Genomic DNA, 16,692 nt, shown 5'->3' on the forward strand with positions numbered 1-16,692 from the left:
ATAGAGTCTGTGTTCAAATTTCCCCAGTTGTCATATATGTGTGTGTATATGTATGGATGTGTGTTACTGTTTATTTAAATCAGAATCCAATAAGCTCCATACACTGAAATTGGGTGATTGTCTCTTCAGTCTGCAGGTTTCACTTTCATCTCTCTCTCTGTCTTCTTTTTTTTTTTTTTGCAATTTCTTTGTCAAAGATACTGGGTCATTTGTCCTGTAGCTTTCCACTTCCCCCATGGTGTCATTTAACATGTTCCTCTGTCCCTTGTATTTCCTATAAATCAGTAGATCAGGCTTGATCTGAGTGTTTTGGCAAGGCTCCTTCTGACTGAATCCTAACTAATACAATAAAGTCTTTTTCTCCAAATTTTATTTATTTTGTTGTTGAGAATATATACAGTAAAATATACGTCAATTTAACAGTTTATACATGTACAATATAGTGACATTGGTTACATTCTTAAAGTTGTGCAACCATTCTCACCCTCCTTTTCTGAGTTGTTCTGAGTCCTCCCTCATTAACATAAACTCACTGCCCCCTAAGGTTCTTGTCTAATCTTTTGAGTTGCTGTTGTCAATTTGATCCCATATAAATAGTTCTTAAGAGAGTATAATGCTCAAGGCAGACCTTTTTTACTAGTTAAGCTAAACTATCATTTGGTTTTCAGAAGACTTCAGGGGTTATTTTTTGTTTAAGGTTTAAAGATTATCTCAGGGCAATAGTTTCAGGGTGCATCAACCCTCCATGGCTCCAGAAAGTCTAGAGTTCATGAGAATATGAAATTCTGTTCTGCATTTTCCCACTTCTAATCAAGATTCTTCCATGAAATTTTTTATCAAAATGTGCAATAATGGTAGCCAGGCACCATCCAGTTCTTCTGGTCTCATGGCAAAGGAGGCAGTTGTTCACGGAGGCAATTAGCCACACATTCCATTTCTTCCTCCTATTCCTGACTGTCCCTCTTCCTCTGTTGCTCCAGGTGAATAGAGACCAGTTGTGCCTTGGATGGCCACTTGCAGGCTTTTATAATACCCCAGACACTATGCAAAAACGTAGGAGATAGAACAGAGGCAATAAGCACACTATTAGGGCAATTAACTGGGATGTCCCATAAAACCATGACCCTAAACCTCCAAACCAAGGAACCAAATACTTTGAGGTGTGTGGTTGAACATAAGCAGCCTCAGCAACTACTCTGCTACTCATTTTTCTTTTTTGTCTTTGTTGTAAATGTACCTATAACACAACTTTTACCAATTCAACTTATTACAGGTGTACAACTTATCGATGGTAATTACAATAATCAGCTGTGCGACCCTACCCTTAATCAATGCGATTTTTCCATCACTATTAACCCTGCTTTTCCTCCCTCCCCCGACTCTTGGTAACCACAAATACACTGGTTTCTGTGGATTTGCCTTTTCTTGTCTTTTTACGTAAGTAAGGTCATACAATATTTGTCCTTTTGTGATTAGCTTATTTTGCTCAGCATAGTGTCTTCGAGCTCCAATTATACTGTAGCATGTATCAAGACTTCATTTCTCCTACTGGCTGAGTAGTATTCCATTGTATGTATGTACCACTTTTTATTTATCCTTTCATTTGTTGATGGACATTTAGGTTGTTTCCACCTTTTGGCTGTTGTGAATAGTGGCTGCAACGAACACTGGTGTACAAGTCTCTGTCTGAGTCTCTGCTTTCAGGTCTTTTGGGTGTATACCTAGGAGTGGAATTAGTTTTTTGAGGAACTACCACTGTTTTCCACAATGGCTGTCCCGTTTTTCATTCTCACCAGCAACAGATAAAGGTTTCAGTTTCCCCACATTCTTGCCAATATTTGTCACAATAATCTTTGTGTCATTGTTGTTTACCTTGTACATTTTAATGTAATCATGTGTGTGTGGGTGTGTAATATACACATTCTCCGTTTGGTACAGTGGCACATTGTACGGTTGTTGTTAGGCGCCATCCTAGCAACCTCAGGTGATAGTGTAGAGCTGCCCCACAGTGTTTCCTAGGATGTAATCTTTATGGGAGCAGATCACCAGATCTTTTCCCCATGGAGCCTCTGGGTGGGTTCAGACCACAAGCCTTTCAGTTAGCAGTTCTTAACCATTACTGTGACACCCGGGCTCCGCGCATACTATACTAGCGTAATTTTCTCACCCTAGAGAGCGCGAACATCTTGCACTGGACTCATATGCATGCAAAAGCTGGACAGTGAATAAGGAAGACCAAAGGAGAATTGATGCCTTTGAATTATGATATTGGCAAAGAATATTGAATATATCATGGACTGCCAGAAGAATAAACAAGTCTGCCTTGGAAGAAGTACAGCCAGAGTGCTCCTTGGAAACGAGGATGGCCAGACTTCGTCTCTTGTACTTTGAACATATTAGGGGGGACCAGTCCCTGGAGAAGGACATCATGCTTGGTAAAGTAGAGGGTCAGTAAAAAAGAGGAAGACCTTTGATGAGATGGATTGACACGATGGTTGCAACAATGGGCTAAAACACAGCAACGACTGTGAGAATGGGACAGGACCAGGCAGTGTTTCGTTCTGTTACACTTAGGGCCACAAATGAGTCAGAACCGTCTCCATGGCACCTAACAGCAACGACTAATTTAATGAGGTTCAAACCCACCTAGCAGCACAGCGGGAGAAAGGCCTGGCAATCTGCTTCCATGAAGTTTACAGCCAAGAAAACCCTATATAATAATTATACTCAGTAACACACAGAATTTGTTGGAATTCACTCAATGGAAACACGTTCTGTTTGCGGTGTTTTGTTTTTTTTTTTTTGCAAGAATTTGATTGAGATATAATCCACAAACCATACAATTCGCCCATTTAAGCGTACAATCCAAGAGTTTTCGGTATATTCACAGAGCGATACAGCCATCACCACTACAATGTAGAAGGTTTTCATCACCTGAAAAAGATAACCTATAATCAGCTATCATTCTGCCGGTAAACTCCCCACCCTAACCCACCCTCCAGCCAGGCAGGGGGCAAGTCTACAACGGAACTGCAAGCCGCTGTGCCGCTCTTCCCTCAGATCCGCGCGGATGGGCTGCACTGTGCTCCTTCCGGTTGTCAACACGCGGGGGCGCCAGAGCCGGCGAAGAGCTGCTGTCGACCGTAATTTCCTCAGGTGTGCCCAACTGCAGTTCTGGCTATCGACACGCGGGGGCGCCAGAGCCGGCGAAGAGCTGCTGTTCTTCTCTACGTACCGTAAATCCCTCAGGCGTGCGAACAGTCGATTTGTCCCCAACATGAGCAAGACAGTGAGGGAGACCAACAGGGCGCGAGGAAGGAAAGGCTTGAGGGAGGATACAGGCTGTGGTCTAACCTAGCTGGAATTGATGATATAAGAAGGAGCTGAGCCGATACCGGTTGGATACGCCTATGAAGGAGGCTCCGCGCGGAGAAGCTGGGCGCAGAGAAGCGCGGCGCCCAAGTGCTCCAACCCTCTGCCACCTGGAGACCCAGGTCCGGCTTTCTGCTGCGCTGTTTTCTGAGGCTTTTCCTTATCGCAGATGAAGGTCCTTGAATGCCAAACTAAGAACTTGGACCTTGGGGTGTGAGAGGAAGAGGCCCGTTGGGGCTGCAAGTCAGTGTGGGGTTAACTGCCTGATTTCCACTGCCCTTCCTAACCTTCTTTGCACTCCTAACCCTTTCAGAGAGCTTCAGGCTCGTTCACACAGAAAGTTTGGGACTGACTATGGGCGCCTGTCTGAGGAATGTGCATTAAAAACCTGCAGGAAGGAGGTGACATTCCAAATGAACTCTGCAGGCCTCGTTTCTGAGAAGGTGGTGGTGGGCAGGTGGGAGGGGTGTTGGCATGGAGAAGAGACTGGATGACCAGATATTCCTGGGTTGAGAGAGTGAGGCAGCACAGTGTGGCCCCAGAGCAGGCCAGGATCCAGCCTGTTATGGAAGTCCTGCCCTGAGGCAGATGAGTCCAGCAGACAGGTGGGGTCTGTGTCCCCCACATCTTTAGGAAAGAAAGACCACTGGGGCAATGTCCCCCACCCAGGGAACTCCCTGCCCAGCCCGTGTGGGTCAGGGTGGCTCAACTAGCCCTGCCTCAGGGACAGGGGTGTGTGTGTGTGCTGGGGGGCGATGCTGGGCAAAGTTCAACAAAGATAAGGGGAGGCGTAAAGAGCTCAGATGCTGGAGTCAGGCAAGACCTCCAGTCTGTTTCCTCACCTGAAAAATGGTGATAGTCATACTACTTAATCAGGGGCAGATTATCCAAGAGGCAAGGTAAGCATGGTGCTTACCTTGCTTACCAGGTCATCTGTAGTGAACAATTTCACATGAGTTTCACCACATCATGTCTTCACTACAGGTTAGTAAGTAAGCACAAGTAAGCTTGTGCTTATCTTGCTTACTGGGTCATCTGCCCAGTTAAGGACTGCAAATGTGAAAAGAGAAATATCTTTGATGTGGTGAAAAAAGGTGACATGTTCACTACAGATGACCTAGTAAGCAAGGTAAGCACTGTGCTACTTTGCCTATTGGATAATCCACCCCTGCATTTAATGTACAAGACTGTTGTGAGAATTCAGTTACTTATATTCCAGAAAATGCTCTGTCAACAGTACAAAAGCTAGGCCTTGCCCCACAGAGGCCTTTCTGAGTGCCCCAGACCCAGAATGCCACTCTTTCCTGGAGGATCCCAGAGCCAGGGGTCCAGCCTTCAGTGCCAGCCCTGGTCTCACTGGGCTGTTTGGCCCCTGTCATCTCCACTACACCTCTATCCCTACCCAACCCTTGCCTGACTGTGAACTTTTCAGTCATCATGGTAACTGATTGATTCATCCTTGTATTCATTTTAAAAACATAGCCTGGTAAGACTTGGCAACTTGATACTAAAGTTCATCTAAAAAAAATACACACGTAAAAACAGCAACATTAGGGGAATAAGCAGCAGTGGAAGGGGAGATGGAACCAGATATTGAAGCAATTTGATAACAGCTATAAGGATTTTTTTTAATGTACATCCCTTTCTGCTCAACAATTCCTTTTCTAAGAATCTCTACTGCAGACAAAATAGTGGTAATTGGCAGAGATACATGTGCAAAGATATTTGCTACAATGTTGCTTGTAACTGTAACAAAGAACTGGAAATAACCCAAGTGTCCATCGGTAGGGGATGGTGCAATAAATGATGGTGCAGCCACACAATGCAATGCTGAGCAATTGTTAAAAAGAATGAGTGTTCTGTGTGTGCTGAGACAGAAAGAATCTCTTAAGAGGTAACAACATGCAGAATAGCAAGTACAGTCTGAGTCCATTTCTTTATAATTTCATTTTTTCTTTCCATCCCTACCCCTTCCCTCCCTCGTAACTACCGGAGATCATTTCTTTTTGTGTGTAAACCTTTTCATGAATTTTTATAGTAGTGGTCTCATACCATATTTGTCCTTTTGTGGTTGACTTATTTCACTCAGCATGATGCCCTCCAGATTCATCCATCCATGTTGTGAGATGCTTCACAGATTCATCGTTGTTCTTCATTGTTGCGTAGTACTCCGCTGTGTGTATGTACCATAGATCGTTTATCCATTCATCTGTTGAAGGGGATCTAGGTTGTTTCCATCTTTTTGCTGTTGTGAACAATGCTGCAATGAACATGGGTGTGTGTATATGTCTATTCGTGTGATGACTCTTATTTCTGTAGGATATATTCCTAGGAGTGGGATTGCTGGATCATCTGGTATTTCTGTTTCTAGCTTTCTAAGGAAGCGCCATATTGTTTTCCAAAATGGTTGTATCATTTTGCATTCCCACCAGCACTGCATAAGAGTTCCAGTCTCCCCGAAGCCTCTCCAACATGTTATTTTCTGTTTTTTTGATTCATGCCACTAATGCTGGGGTGAGATGGTATCTCGTTGTGGTTTTGATTTGCATTTCTCTAAAGGCTAGTGATCTCGAGCATTTCCTCATGTGTCTGTTAGCTCCTCGAATGTCTTCTTTGGTGCAATCTCTGTTTATTTCCTTTGCCCATTTTTTAACTGGATTATTTTGTCTTTTTGTTGTAGAGGTATTGTTTTCCTGTAGATTTTAGAGATCAGAACTTTGCCTAATTTGTAATAGCCAAAAAAAATTTTTTTTCTCCCAGTCTGTAGGTTCTCTTTATACTCTTCTGGTGAAGTCTTTTGATGAGCATAAGGGTTTAATTTTTAGAAGATCCCAGTTATCTAGCTTATCTTCTAGAGTTTGTGTATTGTTAGTTATGGTTTGTATCCTGTTAATGCTGTGTATTAGGGCCTCTAGCATTGATCCTATTTTTTCTTCTGTGATCTTCATAGTTTTTGGATTTATATTTAGGTCTTTGATCCATTTTTAATTAGTTTTTATGTATGGTGTGAGGTATGAGTCCTGTTTCATATTTTTGCAGACGGACATCCAGTTTTGCCAGCACCATTTGTTAAAAGGACTATCTTTTCCCCCGTTTGATGGTGAGTCCAATTCTTTAAAATATATATATGTATATACTCTCCTGCCAAAAGGAGGAAAAAATGGAATGTGTGGCTAATTGCCTCCATGAACAACTACCTCCTTTACCATGAGATCAGAAGAACTGGGTGGTGCCCAGCCAGCATCACTGAATGTTTTGATCAAAGATTCTATAGAAGTATCCTGATCAAAAGAGAGAAAATGAAGAACAGAATTTCAAATTCTCATAGAATCCAAGACTTTCTAGAGCCATGGAGGCTGGATGAATCCTCAAAACTACTGCCGTGAGATCATCTTTAAATCTTAAACCAAAAATGTCCCCTGAAATCTTCTTAAAACCAAACATTAGTTTAGCTTAACTAGTAAGGAATGGCTGCCTTGAGCATTGCGCTCTTTTAAGAACTATCTGTATGAGATCAAACTGACAAAAGCAACTCAAAAGAGTAGATGGAAAACTTAGGGGACAGTGAGTTTACGTTAATGGGGAAGGAACAATTCAGAAAAGGAGGTGAGAATGGTTGCACAACTTAAAGAATGTAATCGATGTAGAATTGTATGTGTAGAAAATGTTGAATTGGTGTATGCTCTGCCGTGTATTTCTCAACAACAGCAAATAAATAAATAAATAAATTATATACGTGTTGTGGAAACCCTGGTGGCATAGTGGTTAAGTGCTACTGCTGCTAACCAAAAAGGGTCCGACAGCTCAAATCCGCCAGGCGCTCCTTGGAAACTCTATGGGGCAATTCTGCTCTGTCCTATAGGGTCGCTGTGAGTCGGAATCAACTCGACGGCACTGGATTTGTTTTTTTTTTGGTTTGTTATACATATTGTATTATACATATTCTCCTACCACTGCATTCAAGCCTTTATTTGTCAAATATCCCTTCCTTGCCCCAGGATGATAATCTTGCAGATAGTAAAAGTCTGGTCTAACCCGATTTAAAATTCCAACCACTTTGCATCTTCAAAATACACATAAACCAAAAACCAAACCCGTTACTGTCAAGTTGATTATGACTATAGCAACTCTATAGGACGGACTAGAACTACTCCATAGAGTTTTCTAGGCTGTAATCTTTAGAGGAGCAGACTGCCACATCTTTCTCCTGTGGAGCGACTGGTGGGATCAAACTGCTGACCTTTCAGTTCGCAGTTGAGCGCTTAACCACTGCACCACCAGGGCTTCTTCAAAATACAGATAGCACAGGTATATACCAGGTTCATCATATTAACTTGTTGATTTCTCACCACAACCCTCTGAAGTAGGTACTATGATTACCATCCCCATTTTACAGATGACAAAACTGGCATGGAGAGATTAAACAGTTGCCCAAAGTCACACAGCTCAAAAATGGCAGAGCCAGGAAATATGGCTCCAGAGTCTATGCTCTCAACCATTCTATTATACCACCTGAGGCTCATGGGACCTAGAATGGGACTTTTCCTTGTCTTAGGCTTTTAGCAGGCAGGGTATATTATTGACTAGATATACTAGAATTCATTTAGCCATTCCTCTAATAATGGATATATTATTTCCAGTCTTGAGCTATCATAAGCAATGCTGTAATTAACTTCCTTGTTTGAGTATCTTTGTGCATTTGTGCAAACATTTCAGTAGGTTAAATTCACAGAAGTGGAATTGCTGGGCCAAGGGGTAAATGTAAATATGAATAGCTGTGCCACTCCAAAACTTTGTGCTTAAAAGAACCATTATGGGTCCGGAATTCAGGACGGGCTCAGCTAGGTTGGTTCATCTCTGACTCTTTTCCAAGATGGCTTTGTCACACACATAACAGAGGCTCCAGTGTCCCTTGACCTCTCTCTCTCCATATGGTGTCTTATGCTCTAGGACCTCACCATATGGCTTGGGCTTCTCAAATCACAGTGGTGCCATGTAGTCGAAGATGGCTTCTAAGAGGCAGGAAGTGGAACCTGCTGTGGAAGTTAAGGGATGCACTTTGAAGTGAGATGCTGTCATTTCTGCTGTATTTTATTGGTCAGAAAATTAATAGACCAGCCCAAATTCAAGGGAAAGGGATATGAGCTTCACCTCTTGAAGAGAGGAGTGTCAAAGGCCATTTTACTCCACCACAATAGCTATTTCCAATTTGTCCTTCAAAACGTTGGTCAGTTACATTCCCCACACCCTCAGTAACACCGTATACTGCAAAACATCTTAATCAGTGCCAATTTGGCAATAGAAAAAGGTTTTTCATTGTTATGTTGTTATCCATTTCTTTAATTATGAATGAATCTGGACATCTTGTATCTTTGTTTATTTTTTAATTGTCTTTTTTTTTTTTTTTTAGTGAATTGTCTGTTTATGTACTTTGCTCATTTTTTTTTTTAATTTGGTTGCCCAATTTTTTCATACTGATTTGTAACACTTGTATACTAAAGTGATTAGCTCTTTATTGAATCATTTTTTTTTGAAGACTTCTGGATTTTATGTTGGTGAGTTCCTTGTTCCCTTCCTTTTTCAGAAATTCCCTGCTTATCTCAAATGTTTATTTTTCCAGCTTATGATTAATATCATTTTTCAAGGTTCCTTCCCCAAATTCTATGGGTGTTTTGACTGAAATAGCTTTTGGTTTATAGAACTATTACAGAAAATGCACAACTTTACAATTATGAGACTTCCCGTTGGGGGACTAGGTTGAATTTTACATTTTTTGGTAAATGTCCTCTCCTGTGGGACAGGGAGGCTTATTGACAGGGTGCAGTGCTAGCTCAGGGAAGCCCCAGCAACCCCTAGGGCTCCTGTAGGGGAGGGAGCTGAAGAGTTCACCAAGGGCAGTCCTGGGTTCAGGCAGGCCCCATACTCCCAGTCCCTGGGAATCTGAGGCCTGGCCAAAGGGGGCCTCACAGCCTCCTGGCCCTTCTGTTGCAGGGTGAGTTCAGGACTCCTTGAAGGAAACATTCCTTGGAGGCCCAGGAGAGGGGCCAGGCCAGAGGTACCTGCAAAGAGCTGATTCACAAGGTAGGAGATTTCACAGAGCAGAGGCTTGTTAGAGAGACCAGGCTCAGGAAGGCCTTTGCCAAGGAAAATCCCTACCAATCTCAAGTCATAGCCATGGAGAGACGGAAGGATCTGCTGCCTCAAGGGTGGGAACCACAGGTACAGAGGAGGGCGGCTGCTGTAGGCTAACCTGCAGGGCTATCTTCCTCCCGAGCCTGGGGTTCTGCTGGCTTCTCTCTTACCCTGTCTTGCAGTAGACAGCAGCATCACACACTCCTTCCCTGCCAGGGGCCACTGAGGGAGACTGAGTGTGCATTCTTCACCCAGCAATAATTTATTGAGTCCCTACTATGTGCCTGAATTTAGAGACCATCTGAAGGATAGATTTGACATGTTGAACACTGATGACCGAAGACCAGACGAGTTGTGGAATAACATCTTCCATGAAGAAAGCAAGAGGTCATTAAAAAGACAAGAAAGAAAGAAAAGGCCAAAATGGATGTCAGAAGAGACTCTGAAACTTGCTCTTGAACATCAAGTAGCTAAAGCAAAAGGAAGAAATGATGAAGTAAAAGAACTGAACAGAAGATTTCAAAGGGCAGCTCGAGAAGACAAAGGAAAGTATTATAATAACATGTGCAAAGACCTGGAGATAGAATACCAAAAGAAAAGAACACACTCGGCATTTCTCAAGCTGAAAAAACTGATGAAAAAATTCAAGCCTCGAGTTGCAATAGTGAAAGATTCCATGGGGAAAACATTAAACGAGGCAGGACACATCAAAAGAAGATGGAAAGAATACACAGAGTCACTATACCAAAAAGAATTGGTCAACGTTCAACCATTTCAAGAGGTAGCACATGATTAGGAACCAATGGTACCGAAGGAAGAAGTCAAAGCTGCTCTGAAGGCATTGGTGAAAACAAGGCTCCAGGAATTGATGGAATATCAACTGAGATGTTTCAACAAGCGGATGCAGTGCTGGAAGCACTCACTCGTATATGCCAGGAGATTTGAAAGACAGCTAAGTGGCCAACTGACTAGAAGAGATACATATTTATGCTTATTCCCAAGAAAGGTGATCCAACCGAATGTGGAAATTATCGAACAATATCATTAATATCACATGCAAGTGAAATTTTGCTGAAGACCATTCAAAAGCGGCTGCAGCAGTGTTTCGACAGGGAACGGCCAGAAATTCGGGCCGTATTCAGAAGTGGACATGGAACCAGGGATATCGTTTCTGATGTCGGTTGGATTCTGGCTGAAAGCAGAGAATACCAGAAAGGTGTTTACCTGTTTTTTATGGACTATGTTTTTGTTTTTTTTTTTATGCAAAGGCATAGTCTTCATGGATCATAACAAATTATGGATAACATTGCAAAGAATGGGAATTCCAAAACACTTAATTGTGATCATAAGGAACCTGTACATAGATCGAGAGGCAGTTGTTCAAACAGAACAAGCAGATACTTTGTGGTTTAAAGTCAGGAAAGCTGTGCGTCAGGGTTGTATCCTTTCACCATACCTGTTCAATCTATATGCTGAGCAGATAATTCCAGAGGCTGGGCTATATGAAGAAGATCGTGGTATCAGGATTAACAACCTACGTTATGCAGATGATACAACCTTGCTTGCTCAATGTGAAGAGGACTTGAAGCACTTACTGATGAAAATCAAAGAACATGGCCTTCATTATGGATTATACCTCTACCAGAAGGCTGACCTGAAGGGCTGCATTTGGCTTCTGGCTAGGGTTGGTCTATGGGAGGCCTTCTCAGGAGAGCCCAGAGAGGTGAGGGAGGTGTTTGTTCCCCAGGCTCCCTCCCTGCAGGGTCACAGCTCCTGTCAGATAGCCCTTTCCCACAATTCTCTCCTTCCTGCCTCCACCTCTTTCCCTGGCCCTACAGCCCTGGGAGTAGCGAAGGCGCCCCTGCTACTGGGCTCAGGCCTGTACTGTCCCTGTGGTTTCCTTTCATTCCGTTCAGATCTTTGTGAAGAGTGCCTTTATTAAACCCTCTTCAGATAATCCTAATTTGAATACTGTTTCCTGCTGGGATGCTGACAAATACAGTGACATTTGAGTGGACTTGGAGGCAGTAGGGTGGTTTTTCATGCAGATCTCTAAGGGGAATGTGCCCTGGGCAGAAAGAACACCAGTGCAAAGGGCTGGAGGTGGGAGGAGACGCCTGGTTTGTCTGAAGAAAAGCAAGAAAGCCAGAGTGGCTGGAACAAAAGGAGGGAGCGGTGTGTTGGGAGGCGGGGGTGAGGGCAGGGACTTGTGAGCCATTGAAAGGACTTAGCTTTTGCTCTGAGTGAAGCAGTTTTTGGAAGGCTTTGGACCAAGAAGTGACCTGCTCGTTAACACTGTTGCTCTGGCTGACGTGTTAAGGACACTCTGGGGACAAGAGTGGAAGCAGGGAGGCCAGTGAGGGAGCTGCTACAGTCTCCTAGTGAGAGACGACCACAGTGGCTTGGACAGCAGTGGGGAAGAAGGAGAAGCGGTGAGTGTTTTGGAGATGTGCCCACAGAATGTGCTGACAGATATGTTGCGGGGTGTGAGAGAGAGGAGGCAAGGGTGGTTTCAAGGCTTCTGGCCCGTGGCATCTAGGAGGGCTGCTGGGTTTGGGTAGGTTCCCTGCCTTCCCCAGCTGGGCCCTTCTATCCTATCCCTCTGGGTGTTGCTGTGGACACATGTTAAGCCACAGGGACTGTGCACTGAAGGCCCACTTCTTCTCCATAGAGGTTGGCCATCCGCTGCCAGGAGGGGTCCTCATGCAAGTCCCGGCCCCCTCTGCTTGGGGCTCCCTGCCCGCTGGTTACTGGTCTGGGGTGGTGGGTAAGGAAGCTATGCCTGATCGCCAGAGGTGGCCACAGTATGTCCGTTGTTCCTCATCAGTGACCTCCTTCCTGGGGCACTCTGAGTTTATGACCTTCAGCCCGAGTGTTGTGGGTCAGCCAGACCTGAAGGTGACCTGCTTCCTCTTCCACCACTTGCTCAGCTGGCTTCCTCTCAGGCCCCACCAATCTGAGGCCATTGGTGAAGAGCCTGCTTATGGGTGCCAGTCCCCTTCCTCAGACTCCTTGGCCTTTGCCCCTGCTTGTAGACGTGGTCTTTCAGAATCCCAGTGTGAAGGGCCCCCCTCTCACAGCATCCTGTGGGGCCGCTTGGCTGGGTTCCTACTGCTCTGGCACCTGAACTCAGGCTGGGAGCTCCTTCCACCCAGCCAGCCCGGCCTCTGTTGATAACAGCACTCCTGGAGTCGGGCTCTGCGCTGAGGTCTCCACAGGCCTGTCTTACAGGCTGCTCGGCTCTGTACAGTGCAGGGAACTAGTCATCAGAGTGGATTCCGGGGACAGGCCGTGCCTTGGGGGGTGACCTCACCTCTTCAAACCTCCATTGCCGCATCTGGCCTCGAAGTGTCCCTAGCATATGGTAGGCCTTTGTAAGTACTTTCTGAGTAAGTTACTGTGTGTGGTACACGTAACACAGTGCTTGATGCATACATAGTACGTGCTCAATAAAAGTTAGATGAAGAAACTGAGGCTCAGAGAAGAATGTGTCTTGCCCAAGGCCACACAGCTGGGACAGGATAGGGTCAGGGCCGTGGCCCTGAACTATCATCTGCCCTGTCCCTACATGTTATGGATTAAATTGTGTCCCCCCCAAAAAATATGTGTTTTAAATAAATCCTAACCCCTATACTTGTGTTTATAATCCCACTCAGAATGGTTTTTGTTATGTTAATGACATAGCCTTTGTATAGGGTGTGTCTTAAATCAATCTCTTTTGAGACAGAAAACAGCAAATTAAGCAAGGGAGCAAGGAAGCAGAGATGGGAGAAGAGAGATGGCCACCACATGAGATCTCCAAGGAATCAAGAAACAGAAGCTGAGAAGAGACAAGGACCCTCCTCTAGAGCCGACAGAGAGAGAAAGCCTTCCGCTAGGGCTGGTGCCCTGAACTGGGAATTTTAGCCTCCTCAACTGGGAGAAAATAAACGTCTGTTTGTTAAAGCCACCCACTTGTGGTATTTCTGTTATAGCAGCACTAGATCATTTAGACACCATATTTGCCCTATTCCTCCCTGTCTCTAATGAGTCCAGCGTAGGGTAGGTGTCAGCTCTCGCTACACGGATGAAGGCGTGAATGGAGAAGCCAGGAGCTGACACTCTCTGACAACACCCCAGGGGAGGGGAAGCACCTACCATCATGGGAGACACAAGAATGAATTAAGCACAGTCCCAGCCCTTGAAGGGCTGCTGGTTTGGGGCTGGGAGGCCCACTCTCCAAAGCAGTATCCGTCCCTGCACAGAGGCTCCAGGAAACCCTCAGGGAAGGTGGCTTCTGGGTTCCCCATACACGACTCGCTCGTTGAATCAAAAAGGAAGCGAGAAAGGGTAACCACACAACCTGAATTTTCTAGAACAGTCCAGGTTTTGAACATTCTGAAGATTCCAATATTGTAGCAGGTCAATGACCCCTCAGAGTCAGACGGATTGTGAAAATCCATTATACTTTACATGTCCCAGCTCAGCTTGGGGAAATCGGGTCCCCACGACCCCGGGCACGCAGATGCCAGCTGCCCCCAGCTTTGTGGGCGTGAGCATGTCCACACAGACACTAACACCAGCTGAGGCAAAAGGTCACCCGCTTTCTGCTGATGGCTCGGTGCCCTCCTCCCTCCCACCAGCAATGACCCTAACACCAGTGCTGGGCACTCTGAGGTCTGGAGGGGCCCTTTGAGTCCTCAGAGTAAACAGACTCTTGCCTGCTTCTCGTCAGCATGAAGAGGCAGGTCTGTTCTGGGTTGCACCACAGTTGCAGCCAGCATGTCTCTGACCAGGGCTGCTACCCTCAGGTAGAGCAGCTTCGCTCCCTCAGTATCTTGCCACAGGCCTGCCTTTCACAGTCACTCCTGCCGGGACTTTTGGTTTCGGTTTCTTTCTACTGCCGTCCACACTTTACCTCCTCCTCCCCTGTCCCCTTCTTTCCTTCCCAGCTCTGGTGGGAAAGCCCCTGGATCCTGGCCCTGTGAGAAGAAGAAAGGGGAAGAGGTGAGAGGACAGAGAAGTGGGGAGAGTTGATGGAGGCCTCGCTCCATTTTCAGGGCTGGGCGGCCACTCACAGTTGAGCAATTGTACATTGCACAACCCCAGGGGTCGCCAGTTAGCTCAGGGTCACCCCAGATTTGCATCAGTTTAGCACTTTTCAGGCAGACGTCAGTAAATGTCCTGAGAAGGGCTTTTTCCTGAATTGTCCGCACACTCCAGGTGGGATGAAGGGGGCTTCAATCTCCCAGAAGCCCCAAGCCAGCCTGTCCCACAAGTCCCCCTTCCTCCAAGTTCTTGCCCCCTAACCCACTAGTCCCTCTCTGCTCAACCTCCCAGCTAGAATGGAGCCTCAGTGAGAGACTCAGGCTCAAAAGAGGCTGACCAAGCACCTCTAGGGCCATTTGTGGGACCCCAAGCATGTCCCTTTCTGGACCTCAGTTTCCCCAACTGTAAAACGTGGGGTGGAAAAATGATCTCTAAGGGGACCTCCAGTTCAAACATCTGGGTCTGTGCTGAGGGCTCCCAGGAAGCGTATGAGTCACAGCTGGATTGGGACCTCAGGGTTCCCTTTACTCTGAAGAAAGAGGGTTATCGCTTCCCTAACTGAGAGCAGAGCTCAGCATGGATTCTTCTGTTGGGTGATGACACGGGCAGGGCCCATGAGGTGGTCCCCACAAAATGGGGGTGATAATACTCCCCTTGGAGGTGGCCGTGAGGATTAAAGGAAGCACTATATGCAAACCCACTGGCAGAGTTGGTGCTGAGGGAAGGGCAGCCGATAGGGCTCAGGGAAGCCAGGCCATGGAGCCCCAAGCCCTGGAGCCCCGAGCCCTGGAGCCCCAACCGAGGCTGCGCCTATGGAGAATGAGAGCAGCAGCTCTGGCCTGGCCCAGCCTGGCCTGGCCTGGCCATTGCCTACACTCAGGCTCCAGGTTAGGGCAGGAAACCCACCTGTTTTCCTCTGGACTTACCTTGCCTCCCCTAGGCTTCCTCCCCGATGTGGGTTCCTTTCCTCTCCCTCCTTGCACAACCGCACTTCCGGGAGGATGCCCAGGGCCTGCACAGCTCTGTGGGAACCCCAAAGGGGCTGGCATAGGAGGCCCCACCCCATCTGCCCACACTGCTCCAGCCACATCCCCTGCCCCTTCCGGGCCACCTTGGGTTATCTGACACTCCTAAACAAGCCATGCAGTCACACCTTCATGCCTTTTTTTTACCACTTCTGTGTCACATGGCCTTTCTCCTCCCCCTCCCTACCACTCAAGAGGGTTAAATCTTGCTCATTGTTTAGGGTCCAGCTCAAATATCACCTTCTCCGGGAAGCCTTTCCTTGATCTTCCAGGAAAAAAAAAATCTTCCTGTTGGCTCCCTCAGCACTGGACTGACTGCCCAGCTCAGGCGTCCTGCAGGAGCTTGAGTCAGTCACATCTCCACACTGATCCTCAGTGTCCTTATCTATAAAATGGAGATAAAGTATTGAATGTACCACAGACTTCCAGAAGAATGAGCAAATCTGTCTTGGAAGAAATACAACCAGAGCGCTCTTTAGATGCAAGAATGGCAAGACTTCATCTCACCTACTTTGGACACGTTATCAGGAGAGGCCAGTCCTAGAGAAGGACATCACCCTTGGTAGAGGGTCAGAGAAAAAGAGGAAGGCCCTCAACGAGATGGATTGACACAGTGGCTGCAACAGTGGGCTCAAACATAACGATTGTGAAGATGGTGTAGCACCTGGCAGTGTTTAGCTCAGTTGTAGATACTGTCGCTATGAGTCAGAACCTAACACCACCACCACCTTGGAAAGTGTTGGAAGAATAAGATAAACGGGGCATATTAAGCTTTAAACACAGCGTGGGGCACACAGCATACACCCAGTAAACCCTGTTGAAACTTAAATTCCAGCGTGGAGGGAAGGGTGGGTGGGTCAGGCGCCCTTTCTGTCATCTATTCCAGCTCTCGGATTCCCTCCCAGGGACACTACCAGCTCACAGCTCATTGGAAGATCAATAGTGATTGACAGGCCCCAAACCCAGTAATTGCCCTAGTCCTTCCTGGAGCCCTTTTGTCCACCTTGGGGCCGCTACCTGAGAAAGGCGGAGGCCAGGGGTAATGTGGGGGATACGCCTGATTTCTACACACAGCCTGTGTCAGCCTGCCAGACCCCCTGATGACTCAGGTCTACTCCCCACCCTCCCCTTCAGG

General features: G+C 46.2%; 1 long non-coding RNA gene across 1 annotated transcript; it reads left to right on the forward strand.

Moving 5' to 3' along the window:
- The first annotated feature begins 11,285 nt into the window (after positions 1-11,285).
- LOC111752866 (uncharacterized) lies at positions 11,286-15,493 on the forward strand. Its single transcript, XR_002787760.2, has 2 exons — positions 11,286-11,936; positions 13,232-15,493. It is a non-coding gene; the product is annotated as an uncharacterized LOC111752866 (long non-coding RNA).
- Positions 15,494-16,692: the final 1,199 nt, after the last annotated feature.

The sequence above is a fragment of the Loxodonta africana genome, chromosome 13 (assembly GCF_030014295.1).
Source record: "Loxodonta africana isolate mLoxAfr1 chromosome 13, mLoxAfr1.hap2, whole genome shotgun sequence".
Taxonomy (NCBI): domain Eukaryota; kingdom Metazoa; phylum Chordata; class Mammalia; order Proboscidea; family Elephantidae; genus Loxodonta; species Loxodonta africana.